The sequence below is a fragment of the Sorex araneus genome, chromosome 8 (assembly GCF_027595985.1).
Source record: "Sorex araneus isolate mSorAra2 chromosome 8, mSorAra2.pri, whole genome shotgun sequence".
NCBI lineage: Eukaryota > Metazoa > Chordata > Mammalia > Eulipotyphla > Soricidae > Sorex > Sorex araneus.
In genome coordinates, this window is record NC_073309.1 from 70,125,829 (window position 1) to 70,138,234 (window position 12,406).

The 12,406-nt window shown below is 39.7% G+C and overlaps 1 non-coding gene across 1 annotated transcript; it reads left to right on the forward strand.

The window, feature by feature from the left end:
* Positions 1 to 10,870: 10,870 nt before the first annotated feature.
* Positions 10,871 to 10,977, forward strand: LOC129406932 (U6 spliceosomal RNA). Its single transcript, XR_008631340.1, has one exon. It is a non-coding gene; the product is annotated as a U6 spliceosomal RNA (small nuclear RNA).
* Positions 10,978 to 12,406: the final 1,429 nt, after the last annotated feature.

Consider the following 12,406-nt stretch of genomic DNA (forward strand, 5'->3'; position numbering starts at 1 on the left):
AAATCAGCAAGAGCTCAAAACACAGAGCTGTGAAAATCTCCACTCATCTTGAGACCCTTAACCATGGCCTGACAGGGACAGCCTCATCCCTGCAAAGCCAGAGGACCAGCAATCCCAAACAGGGTTCCACCATTTGATAACTCCAGCAACTTGGGGCAGATTTCTAAACAGAAAGTTAGCTTCCTCACTATATTCAGAGGATACTAACATCTCTGTTCTACAATTATTACAGAATTGATGTGCAAATAACCAATATTCAGCAAATACCACACCTTGAATCATTTTTAATAGAATTATAGACCTAACATGGGAATAAGAAAATTTCTCACTTCTCTACAAGGTGTGGTGCAAGATAAAAAAGCAAGAACATAATCGTCATTAAAAAGACATTTCCCAGGAGATACATGATCTTAACTAAACTAGTGTTGTCCTATTTCTGGGGTTCTGTTCTTCCTTATTCCCAAGCCTCCAATTATTCGTGTGAAAATATTTGACTACGTACCTGATCCCTATAGTTTCTTGGAGATTTAAAATTCTTTGATTTTGGTTAGTAGTTCTTATCTCTGATAACGTATAAGCCACTAAATAGATACTTAAAGTCCGACACTTTGTATCAAAATCAACAATATGTGATAAAACTCTTAACTAGATTGCTTGAGAAATGATTTCCTGATTTAAAACTTACCTTTTACAAGGACTTGATTATAACCTCTGTGCAATAGTTCCCTCTCCTGCATGCAAAAAGAATAAATGAATATTACAGCACCATGTGTGAAGATTTAGTGAGGCAGCCCATATAAAGTGCTTGTGGTAGTATCTGACAGAGTGGGTGCATAAAACCATAGCGACTTCTGTTTTTATTGTACTGTTATTATCACTGTTGCTCTTACTGTTTCTAATTTTTTCTTATCTATTGAGGGATGTGCAATTAATACAGTGGCTTTACCATCCATGAATTTAAAATATAAATTAAAATAAGTGTGTTACATTATATTTATATTATACCTATACATATAAATTTATTATATATATTATAGTAGGCAACAAATCATAGAGAGCCCAGCAAGCTACCGAGAGTATCCCACCTGCATGGGCAGAGCCTGGCAAGCTACCCATGGCATATTCGACAATCCCAAAACAGTAACGAAAGGTCTCATTCCCCTGACCCTGAAAGAGCCTCCAATCACTGGGAAAGATAAGGAGAGGTTGCTAAAATCTCAGGACTGAGTGTAATAGGGACATTACTGGTGCCAGATCAAGTAAATCAATGAACAACAGTATGACAGAGATACAGTGATACAGTGATATTATACTTATAAATATAACTGTGTCTTTATATGAATGAATTTGCAACTGGTTTCATTTGCTTTATAGTGAGCATCCAGAGTAAATATACCCTTAGTTCTATTGCACAGGCAGATAGATCTAGGAAGTGGCACTGAGTGCACTTCTGTATCTAGATCTCTAGATACAGAGAGAAGACATGTTCAGGAAAGTTTATCATTAAGCACTACCATTATTTGCAAAAAGGTCAAAGAGTTACACATCATTTTACTGAAACCTGACAAAATCAAACAAAGAAACATACAAATAAAAAAGATATATGATTTCATAGTAAGGAACACATTGAGAACTTTTTAGTCACTTTCTGAATACTTTGTCACTTAAGAAAAATCAGTATTTGTATATATAACATGTCAGCAAATTTCCAAAACAGTTTAAAGTAGTGATTGAGCAGGAGCAGACTTTTATAGAACAAATCTTACTTCAATAAGAAGCAGCTACCTTTTAGAATGCTTTCTTTTTAAAAAACATTGACTGTATTTTAATTGTTTAGTGTCTATGAAAGTATAATCTCACCAACCATGATCAGTCACAGTCCAATTAAGTAAACTGAGAAGCAGAGATTGTTAATGTAATGGCCACAATCTCTGGACTCAAGGAACATAAAGTTTCATGCATTCACAATGATGCCTGTGGCACTGAGTGCACTTTCTCTCCACTTCACTACATCCAGCCCAAGATGTAGTCAAAAGCTATAGATGGGACACTAATTATGGCTGGAAAAGATGAGATAGTATTCTTGGTGAATGCACTTCAAGTGCTAATATATCAGGAGAAATTTTTCCTTTTGGTTTCCTCTAAACTTAGCCCTCTAATATCTGCTTTTTAGCATCTCAACAAACTCTTTCATTCTAAGTTGGCTCACATCCACGTCCAAAAAGCAGTTCGTTACTGAATCAGAGAAATCATTTCAATTTCTCACATATTTTAACTGACTTTCATTACTCAGAACTTAATTTAATTTTTCTTACGTTCAATTATTTAGAGTAGTATCATTTAAAACAATTTCCTGATGGATGCTTTCCCAAACTCCTAATAAAATACCTCTGAATTTGTAAGAGAAAATCCAAATATAAACTCAAGAGAAACACTAAAAAATAACTATAATAAAAACACAGCACACAAGAGCCTATGGGAAATAGCTAAAATAGATCTCAGAAGAAAAATAACAGTTTCAAATAATTCTCAAATACAAAAAGAAAGAAAATTTGAAAGTTAGCTTCCAACTTAATAAACACAACATAGGCTTTAAAAACAAAAACAAAAACAGAACAGGTGAACCTAAGAGCCAGAGAGACGACTCAGAGGACTGAACCACATATTTTGCATTCCAAAGACTAAAGTTCAATCCCTGGGACCACATGAACTTCTGAACACTGAGCTGGGAGTCACCTAAACCCTGCTGCATCTGTCTGCCACCCAGATGATAATAGCCTTAATTCACTGTATCACTGTATCATTGTCATCTCGTTGCTTATCGATTTGCTCGAGCGGGCACCAGTAACATCTCCATTGTGAGACTTGTTGTTACTCTTTTTGGCATATTGAATACACCATGGGTAGCTTGCTAGGCTCTGCTGTGCAGATAAGATACTCTAGGTAGCTTGCCAGGTTCTCTGAGAAGGATGGAATCAAACCAGGGTTGGCCACATGCAACGCAAAAGCCCTACCCACTGTGCTATGAGAAAAATTAAAATTAAAAACAAAACTAGAAAATAAGGGCCGGAGTGATAGTACAGTGGATAGGGTGTTTGCCTTCCATGCCGCCGACCTCGGTTCGATCCCCGGCATCCCATATGGTCTCCCAAGCACTGCCAGGAGTAATGCCTGAGCATTGCTGGGTGTGACCCAAACAGAAAAAAAAAACTAGAAAATAAGGTTAAGAACAGGGAGAAAGTGTAAAACTTTAGAATGTGTGCTTAGCATGTGTGAAATCCGGACTCAATCCCCAGCACCACTTGGTCCCTTGAGCATCACTGGGAGTGCCTCAGAGCTCAGAACAAGGAGGAGCCCCCAGCACTATCCATAAAACAAAACAAGCACAAACATAATCCATTTTAAAACATCAGAAGCAGAAAAGCTATTATCAATTAATAAAGATAAGCAGCAGCAAACAAGATAAATCAAGTGGGAAATTTCTCAGATTCAAGAAAAATATTGAGAGGTTAGTGTGATAGCACAGCAGATAGGGCATTTGCCTTGCACACGACTGACCCAGGTTCAATTCCCAGTATCCCATATGGTCCCCTGAGCACTGCCAGGAGAAATTCCTGAGTGCAGAGCCAAGAGTAACTCCTGTGCATCGCTATGTGTGACCAAAAAAAGCAAAAAAAAATAAAAAGAAGGAGAAAGAAAATATTGAAGAATAAGACTATTTTCCAATTTCACGTAATGGATTATTTTTGTCTAACAAACAATAATTTAATAAGACTTATCAACAGAGTAATAAACTTCATATTTTTGCCAATGTCAACTATCACCAACCCAGAAAGAAAGGGTTCATATCAATGCAAAAGTTAGGCTATGGCTTCTACACTATGCAGACTCATCAGGGCAGAATCTTGGGGTGGGGTGGGAGTGAAATGGTAGGGGCCATATCCTGCTCTGGGTTTACTCCTGGTTCTATGCTCAGGGATCACTCCTGGAGCTACTTAGGGGACTATATACAGTATTGGAGGTTGAACTTGGATCAGCAATATGCAAGGCAAGCACCTCACCCCTGCACTAGCTCTCTCACCAATATAACTCTCTTTTTCTATATCAATGTGGAAACTACAAGTTCAAGAAAAAAACTGCAGCAAGTCTGAAGTATTGAAAAGAAGCAGGGGTAGTAGTTTTATTGTAATCTACAAAGCAATACTCCTCTGATAATGCAGAGACAGAGAGTACACTGACATACTAAATATATAGAATTGTTTCTTGAGGGGAGTTCTGGGCCATATCCACTATGCTCAGGGGCTATTCCTGGTTCTGTGCTCAGGAGTGACCCCAGGTGGGGCTAGAGACTCAAACCAAGGTCATGGCCAACACAGCCACATGCAAGGAAATTGTCTGTCTTAGCTCGTCAACCATGTCTTTAGCTTCTGGTTTAGATTATACACATTCCATCACTTCAGAGCATAGGAAACCAGGCAGGAAAGGCTTCCCTGATCAACCCCCAGACAGGAGGCAAAAGAATATGTGAAAGTTCTCACTTCCTACTGCTCTATAAAGTGGCCATCAGTGCTCAGAATAGTAAAGTAAAGAAGACATTTCATGGATAATAGTGACAACATGTGAGAAGCATATCAATCTGAGAAAGCCTATAGCTCAAACCCCTTTTGTTCTACAATAGCTTTGAGACAGAGAATAGGGAAATCAATAAAGGTTCTCCTTAAGAACCTGAAGGAGAGTCTGTGTTTACCTCTAGCAGCTCAAAATGCTACGAGGTCCCACAGGTCCGGATACCCTTATAGCATTCTAAAATGTCCTTACTGATAAGGTGTTGAAATAGAGGAGTCAGAGTGATTTATACTTCAGTATGTAGAAACATCCTACTTCTACTTCTGTCAGATAACTTCAGCAGAGGTAAGTAAACTTCAGCACCTGTGCCTGAAGTCCAATCAGTTTCACCTGGCTCTACTCTCACTGCAGATTACCTATATAGCACATCAATGAACAATGATATCAGATTTATCCAAAGCTAGGAGGTCCCTTGATCCATTTCTATTTCCAGTGTACTGGTATCTCCTACAGGTGTCAGATCAAATATCTAGAACCCACAGATAAATTGTGAACCATTCAAACCTATTTCTGGATGGACATTGATCATCTTTCCTGCCAGATCTCTTCCCTATCCTTTGCATAGGCTGTATTGATCATGTCAGTTGGTTCGTATCCCTGGTCTATGGCTTTCCCTGAGGTAGAGCCCGTGTAAGCACTTAAGTGTACGAGATGAAAGGAGTAGTGCAGGAGTGGTGGCAAAGAACTGTGTTAATCCTCCAAAAGTCATGGCAAACAGTTCAGTTGCTACCAAGATACTAAGCTATTCTGGCATCCCTTATAATTTCTTTATTCACATGCCACTGTAAACAATACCTTGCTAAATAGCCCTCCCCCAATTTAATTTTGAGTGTAAAGGTGTGTACACAGAATCATGACTGGAAAGTTCCTAAAGTCAGATACAAATTTTAGCCACAAAATGTCAGTCATTACTTGCCTACTGAAAGGCAGAGTTTCATCTCCAAGATCAAAAGCCAATATGTCTGTCTTCTCTAATAAAATAGAACAAATGGCAGTAACAAATGCTTAAAGGCATCTCCAATGAATCTGGGAAAAGAAGTACTATATTCGGTATCTTACGTCCTGTGAGGTGCTTCCCTGGCTCATCCTAAAGTAATTACTGATACACTCTATCCTGCCTCACCTGCTCATCCAGAGCTCCCCTTAGAATCACTCTTCAGGGAATGGAGAAATAGTACAGTGGGTAGGGTGCTTGCCTTTTATGCAGCTGACCTGGGTTCAATCCTCAGCATCCCATATGGTCTCCCAAGTACTACCAGGAGTATTTCCTGAGTGAAGAAACAAGAGTGACCCCTGTGCATCGCTTAATGAGACACCCCCATGGAAAAATCAGTATTATTGTTCCCAATAGGGACCTCAAGGGAACCCTTTCTGCCTTCATAACGAAATAAGAAATTCATACTACTTTCTTAGTTATATCATTCACTTAGGTAGATCATTCACACCAATGATCTAAAAACATGAGGAAAACTGAAAATATAAAGGATAAATAGAAATTTTTACCCAAAAGTAAGGGTGAAGTAAAGGGTGATCTTAAGTGTACTTAACGTGATAAGAAGCAATGAAATTAAAAAGCTATTGTATTCAGAAAATCAGGGTAGTATAATTTAAAAAATTAGTGAAAATTAGAAATGGAGTGATCAGAATTTTTAACTTATTAAATATTTAAAATGTTAGACAATAAAGGAAGTATTTTCTTAAAATTAATACAGTGAGAAGGGTGCTTGCCTAGTACACAGCCAACATAGATTTGATCTTCAACACCATAGATTTGATCTTCAACAACAAAAACTTTAAATGAAAATATGAAAAAAATTCAAAAGATAGCAACATCCAACTAAATTCCATAAAGAGAAACCTAAGGACTAAAATTACCAAAGAAGTAATATGTGAAAATTTCCCAGCCTCAAGAAATATGTATGTTCAGACTAAATACAAATAAAATATTTACCCATACTGAATGTAACATATTACATACAGTAACATATTACTGTAAAATATCAAAATTATGAGAATAACAAAAGTATCTTGAAAGCATCCAGAGAGAAAAACAAGCGACCTGCAGGACCACAGAGATTAGAAGACAGTGAATGGATCAATGGTTTCAAAGTTCTCAAAAAAAATCATCTTCAGCCTAAATTTCTGTGCTTAGCCAAATTATCAATTCAATCTCAGGTGAAATATATTTCAAATCTATAAAGACTCAAAAATGTTATCTTTCTTCATTACCAATCCAACCAAAATGTCAGTTTTGATTTTTATGTGGAACTTAATATAGCAATTGTAAGAAAGAATAAATGTCCATGAATAGCTAATGCTTTATCAAAAAGAGATGGAAAGATTGGGTGCTACCTCTGTCATGCATTAACAGGTAGCAGTTATATTTATTGTATCACCTGTCATCCCGGTTTTCGTTGATTTGCTCGAGCAGGCACCAGTAACACCTCCACGTGTCCCTGTCATGCGCCAGTGCAGCCCAATGGCACCTACTTGCTCCAGGAATACAAAGAGCCTCAAACTGTTCACTCAGGGTTGATGAAGTCTGACCATCTTGTAGGTGGGCATCCAGGCATTCTTTTGACATCCCATGGAACCCAGTCAGTAACAGCTCTAGTCCAGTGCTCATCTCCAAATCCCATTACCTGTCTGGCCCATCTGATTTTTGACACCTTGGCAAACGAGGCAGCATCCCTGATTCTCAATCATCAATGGAGGGCCAAACTCCAGATTCCTTCTCTCACTTGCGTGAAACATGATATTCCAAGCATAGTTCTTTTGATTCATCTTTGGGATACTGAATAGCGTTCTTATCCTGTTTTCTTAGGGCCCAGGTCTCTGAGGCGTATTTTAGTGCAGGAAGAATGGTAGAGTCAAAAACATGTGCCCAGAGCTGGAGGTTCTTCATCCTCTTAACCACTTCTTCAATGCTCTGGAAGGCATTCCACACTGCTCTCTTCCTCCTGTGCAGTTCAGGTGCCAGGCCATTTGTTATGTTGAGTTTTCGACTCAAGTACACAAAGCTGCTGCATTTGGAGATGTTCATTCCATTGAGGGCAAATGGAACATCAGGAACTAGTCCATTTCTCATGAACATTGTCTTCATGAGATTCAGCTGCAGTCTGACCTTTCCACACTCACAGTCGAAATCAGCCGGCATTCGTGCCGCTTGGCTGATATTTGGTGTTATGAGAACTATGTCATCAGCAAAGCAGAGGGGGTATAGTTGCCGACCATCTATCTTCACTTCCATTCCTTCCCATTCCGGTCATTGCATGTTGTTCTCGAAATGGTGTCACCCTGCCAAACAACTTTCTTTATGTCGATGATCACTTCCTTGTAGAATGGTGAGATCCTGGTAGTAAATCCGTAATACAGCTCATAGAGGGTCCTAATGTATTGAGTTTGAACACCCTGTCTGGCTAGGGCTTCAGTGACCGCTTCAGTCTCAACAGGATCAAAGGCCTTCTTTAAATCAACGAATGTTAGACAGAGGAGCATCTTGAACTCTTGAGAAACATCAATGAGCTTGGTCACCATGTTTATACAGTCAATCATGCTAAATCCTTTTTGGAACCCGGCTTGCTCACATAGTTGTCCTTCATCTAGTGTTCTGCCAATCCTATTCAGGATGACTTGAGTGAATAACTTATAGATGATGGACAACAGGCAGAATGGTCGATAGTTGTCGATGTTATGGATGTCTCCCTTCTTGTACAACAGGACGGTCCTGCTGGTTTTCCACTGGCACAGAACCTTGCATTCAGACAGGTAGCATGTGAAGAGCCGAGCCAGTGTATTGATGAGTACTGGTGGCAGATTCTTCAGGTGTTCAGTTCTGACCTTGTCTGGACTGGGTGCTGTATGCATCTTTACCAACAAAATGATGTGCCGGATTTCGGAAGGGAGAACTTTGGGAATGACATAGCCATCCTACGGAATTTGGTATGTGGGCAGGTGGACGTGGCTATCAAAGAGATCCAAGTAGAAGTTGTAAATAACCTTTTCCATTGCCCTTCTGAAAGATGTGATAGATCCATCAGGACATTGGAGGGCAGTCATCTTGGTCTTATAGTTGGCAAAGGACAGGCAGGTTTTGCAAATATTTTTCTCGGCTTCTGCCATATCGGCCCACATTGCTGTTCTTCTCTCTTTGAGGTCTTCCTTTATCGCTTCTCTGCACAGCTTTGAGAGCTCGGATGTTAGCTTGTGATTGCCTGAGGCTCCTGCCAGACCATATTGGTGAATGAGCTGTTTGATCTATTCTAGGCTGTTGGTCCCAATGTGGGGTTCTTTGGGTGACCTTCTAGGTCCTATCTTGGTGTTAAAATCACCAACAATGATCTTGTAGAAAGTGTGGTCTTCTTTATAAAACTTCTCCAGCTCCATGTAGAACTTTTCAATTTCTTCTTCGTCGTAATTGGATGTTGGTGTGTAGATGCTGAACATAGAAACTGCTGGCAACAAGCCACATGTATTCAAATGTAAGTGTCTGATTCGGGTTGTTAGGTATTTAGGTTTTTTTTTATTTCTTCATCTTTCTTGTTTATTCACCTTTCTCATAAACATATACATACACACACACACACACACTTAACACAATTTAAATTTCTTAAACAAGTTCAAATAAAAACAAATGGAGTCCCCTTTTTATGAAAATACATTAAGCCAAGAATCTTAATAATTGAAATCTGAAAAATCTCATTAAAGTCTAATCATTTCACAGTCTGTTGTTTTGCTAAAGAAAATAATTTTTCCATTTTAATACATGTGATTCATCATTTGGCTGTCTCACCCATCCCCATTCTGACTATGTGTGAGCGGTGGACATCACAAAACAGCAACCAAATTGGAAAAATTAGCAAGCCATATTTCATTTTAAACCTCAAATCTGTAACCATTGTGTTTAAAAGGAAAATTGATTTTGGACAAGATTACTATTAAAGGTATTATAGTTATTTAATTTTAATAAGTATTTGACAAAAGAAACAGCCTATTCCTATGGCCAGTTGAATGTAAGAGAAATTTTGGGAATAGTAGCATTTAAATGAGTTTTTTTTTTAATTTTAATTTATTAAATCACCGTGTGGAAAATTACAATGCTTTCGGGCTTAGGTCTCAGTTATACAATGCTGAAACAACCATCCCTTCACCAGTGCCCATATACCACCACCAAAAAAACAAAACAAAACAAAACAAAAAAACAACAACAACAACAACAAAAAAACCCCACACAGTACACCTCCCATCCCGCCCCCCCCACCCCCTACCTTGTAACTGATAAGTTTCATTTTACATTCTGTTTACTTTGGTTACATTCAATATTTCAACACAAACCTCACTATTGTTGTTAGGAGTACCCCACTAGATTCAGACCTACTGTGAAGACAAATAAGGTCGCGCAGCCATGGTAGCGGCCGCAGGGTTTTGAATTTCTGTACTTTAACAAGAAGTCCAGGGAGATTTCTTCCAGATATTAGATAATTGCAGGCTTGAAAACCCAATCTGTGGTCCTCTTAATATGGCGGCCACCGCGCCCTTCATCCCCGGAGAGAAAGAGGTGAGAGAGAGAGAAATACCTTTCCCCTCCTGGGCGGGCACGGGGCCGAGGCTTAGTTCTCAGGCTGGAGACATTCTGTGAGGAGTTGCCCACACCGAAAGAGGTTTTGCTGGGTCTGGATTCACACTTGTACAGCTGCGGAGAGGCCGCACATGCGTGCGGCCCCCAGGATCACATCTCGGCGGTGGGAGGGGCCGGTGCCTCCCACCTTCCCAAGAGCACCCTCGTGTCCTTTTTCAGAGGTTGTTAGGTATTTGAATGAATCAATGCTCATGGCTAAGTTCGTGTTGACAAGGACACTGACACCACCAGTGCCTCTACTGATGCATGTTCCAAGGAACAGTTCTTTTCCAGTGTCGAAAATGGCGTGATGTGTTCGATGCCTTCTCGTCTCAGTCAATCCAATGATATTTATTACAATAATAGTAATAAGAATTGTGTTCAATCAGTGTAAGAGAAGACTAATAAACAAAGTAAACAAATTAGAAAGCACAAATGTAGGAGCAAGAGAGATAGTGTAAAAGTTAAGTCACTAGCCTTGCATATATCAGATCACAGCTTGATCCTGGCACCACCTATGTCCCCTGAGCATCACCAGGAGTGATCCCTGGGTATTGATGAGCATCCCTCCCCATGATCACCACCAAAATAGAAAAAAACATAAAGACATTAAAAATATTCAGGAGAGTGCTCGCTTCGGCAGCACATATACTAAAATTGGAACGATACAGAGAAGATTAGCATGGCCCCTGCGCAAGGATGACACGCAAATTCGTGAAGCGTTCCATATTTTTAAAATTCACTTTTGCGATCTCAAACACGCAAAATAGCCATTAGCTTAGTCTGACACTATAAAAGCTGTCAGTTAATAAGGGAAGTTTAGCACGAACAGAAAACCTTCTTTCCACAAGAAGAAAAAGGAATAAATAACTACAAAGCTCCAAACTCTATACTTCCGTAACAATATGAAGAAGCAGCGAAAATCCCCTCCGAGAAGAGAGGGGGAAGAAAAGATACCAGAAACCTCAACAGGGGCTTCTCACATCTACGACCTCTCAGATAAACAATTCAGAGAGGAAATCTGGAGGAGACTCGACCTACTCCAAGCAAATATGGAACAGACATGCAATAAATTAAGGGAGGAGATGAATGAAGCGCTGGAACGGTCTACCAAGAAAATACAGGAAGAAATGAGAGCAGAAATGAGAGCAGAAATTTCAAACCTTCGAACGGAAGTCTCACAAATAAAGCAATCGGTAGATGAAATAAAAATATCACTAGATGCCCTCAACAGTAGAATGACTACAGCCGAAGACAGAATCAGTGATCTGGAAGATGAGCTTCAGAAAGCTTATAGACAACAACAAATCATGGCCAAAGACCTCAAAATGGCTATAGAGCGAATCAGAGCCCTGGGAGATGACTTCAAGAGGAACAACATAAGAATCATTGGAGTACCAGAACCGCAGGGAAGCAACCCCAATGAAAAAAAAACACAGTCAAAGATATCATTGCTAAGAAATTCCCAGAGCTAGAGAAGGCAGGCATCCAGATACAAGGAGTCCAAAGAGTACCAGCAAGAAGAGACCCGAATAAAAAGACCCCAAGGCATATCATAGTCAGAATGACGGATACCATCGATAGAGACACAATTCTGCAAGCAGCAAGGTCAAGGAAGGAAATCACATACAAAGGAGCTCCCCTCAGATTTACGGCCGATCTGTCAGAAGAAACCCTCCGAGCCCGAACACAATGGTGGGACATAGTGAAAAAACTCAACGAAATGAATGCCTCACCAAGAATACTTTATCCAGCTAAACTCTCACTCAAACTCGAAGGAACCATACACTACTTCTCGGATAAACAACAGCTCAGGTCCTTCATAGACTCAAAACCAATCTTGAAAGAAGGTCTAAAGGGGCTACTGTAAGACAAGGAGGAGCCCCATAAGAACAACAAATCCCACAGAAAGATGACACAAAACCACATCACAATAATCTCTCTCAATGTCAATGGCCTAAATGCACCTATCAAGAGACACAGAGTGGCTAAATGGATCCGGAAATTAAACCCAACTTTCTGTTGCCTGCAAGAAACACACCTGAACAAACAGAGTAAACATAGACTCAAAGTCAAAGGATGGAAAACAATCCTCCAAGCAAACAACCCCCTGGAAAAAGCTGGAGTGGCCATCCTGGTATCCGACAACATAGATTTCAGGAT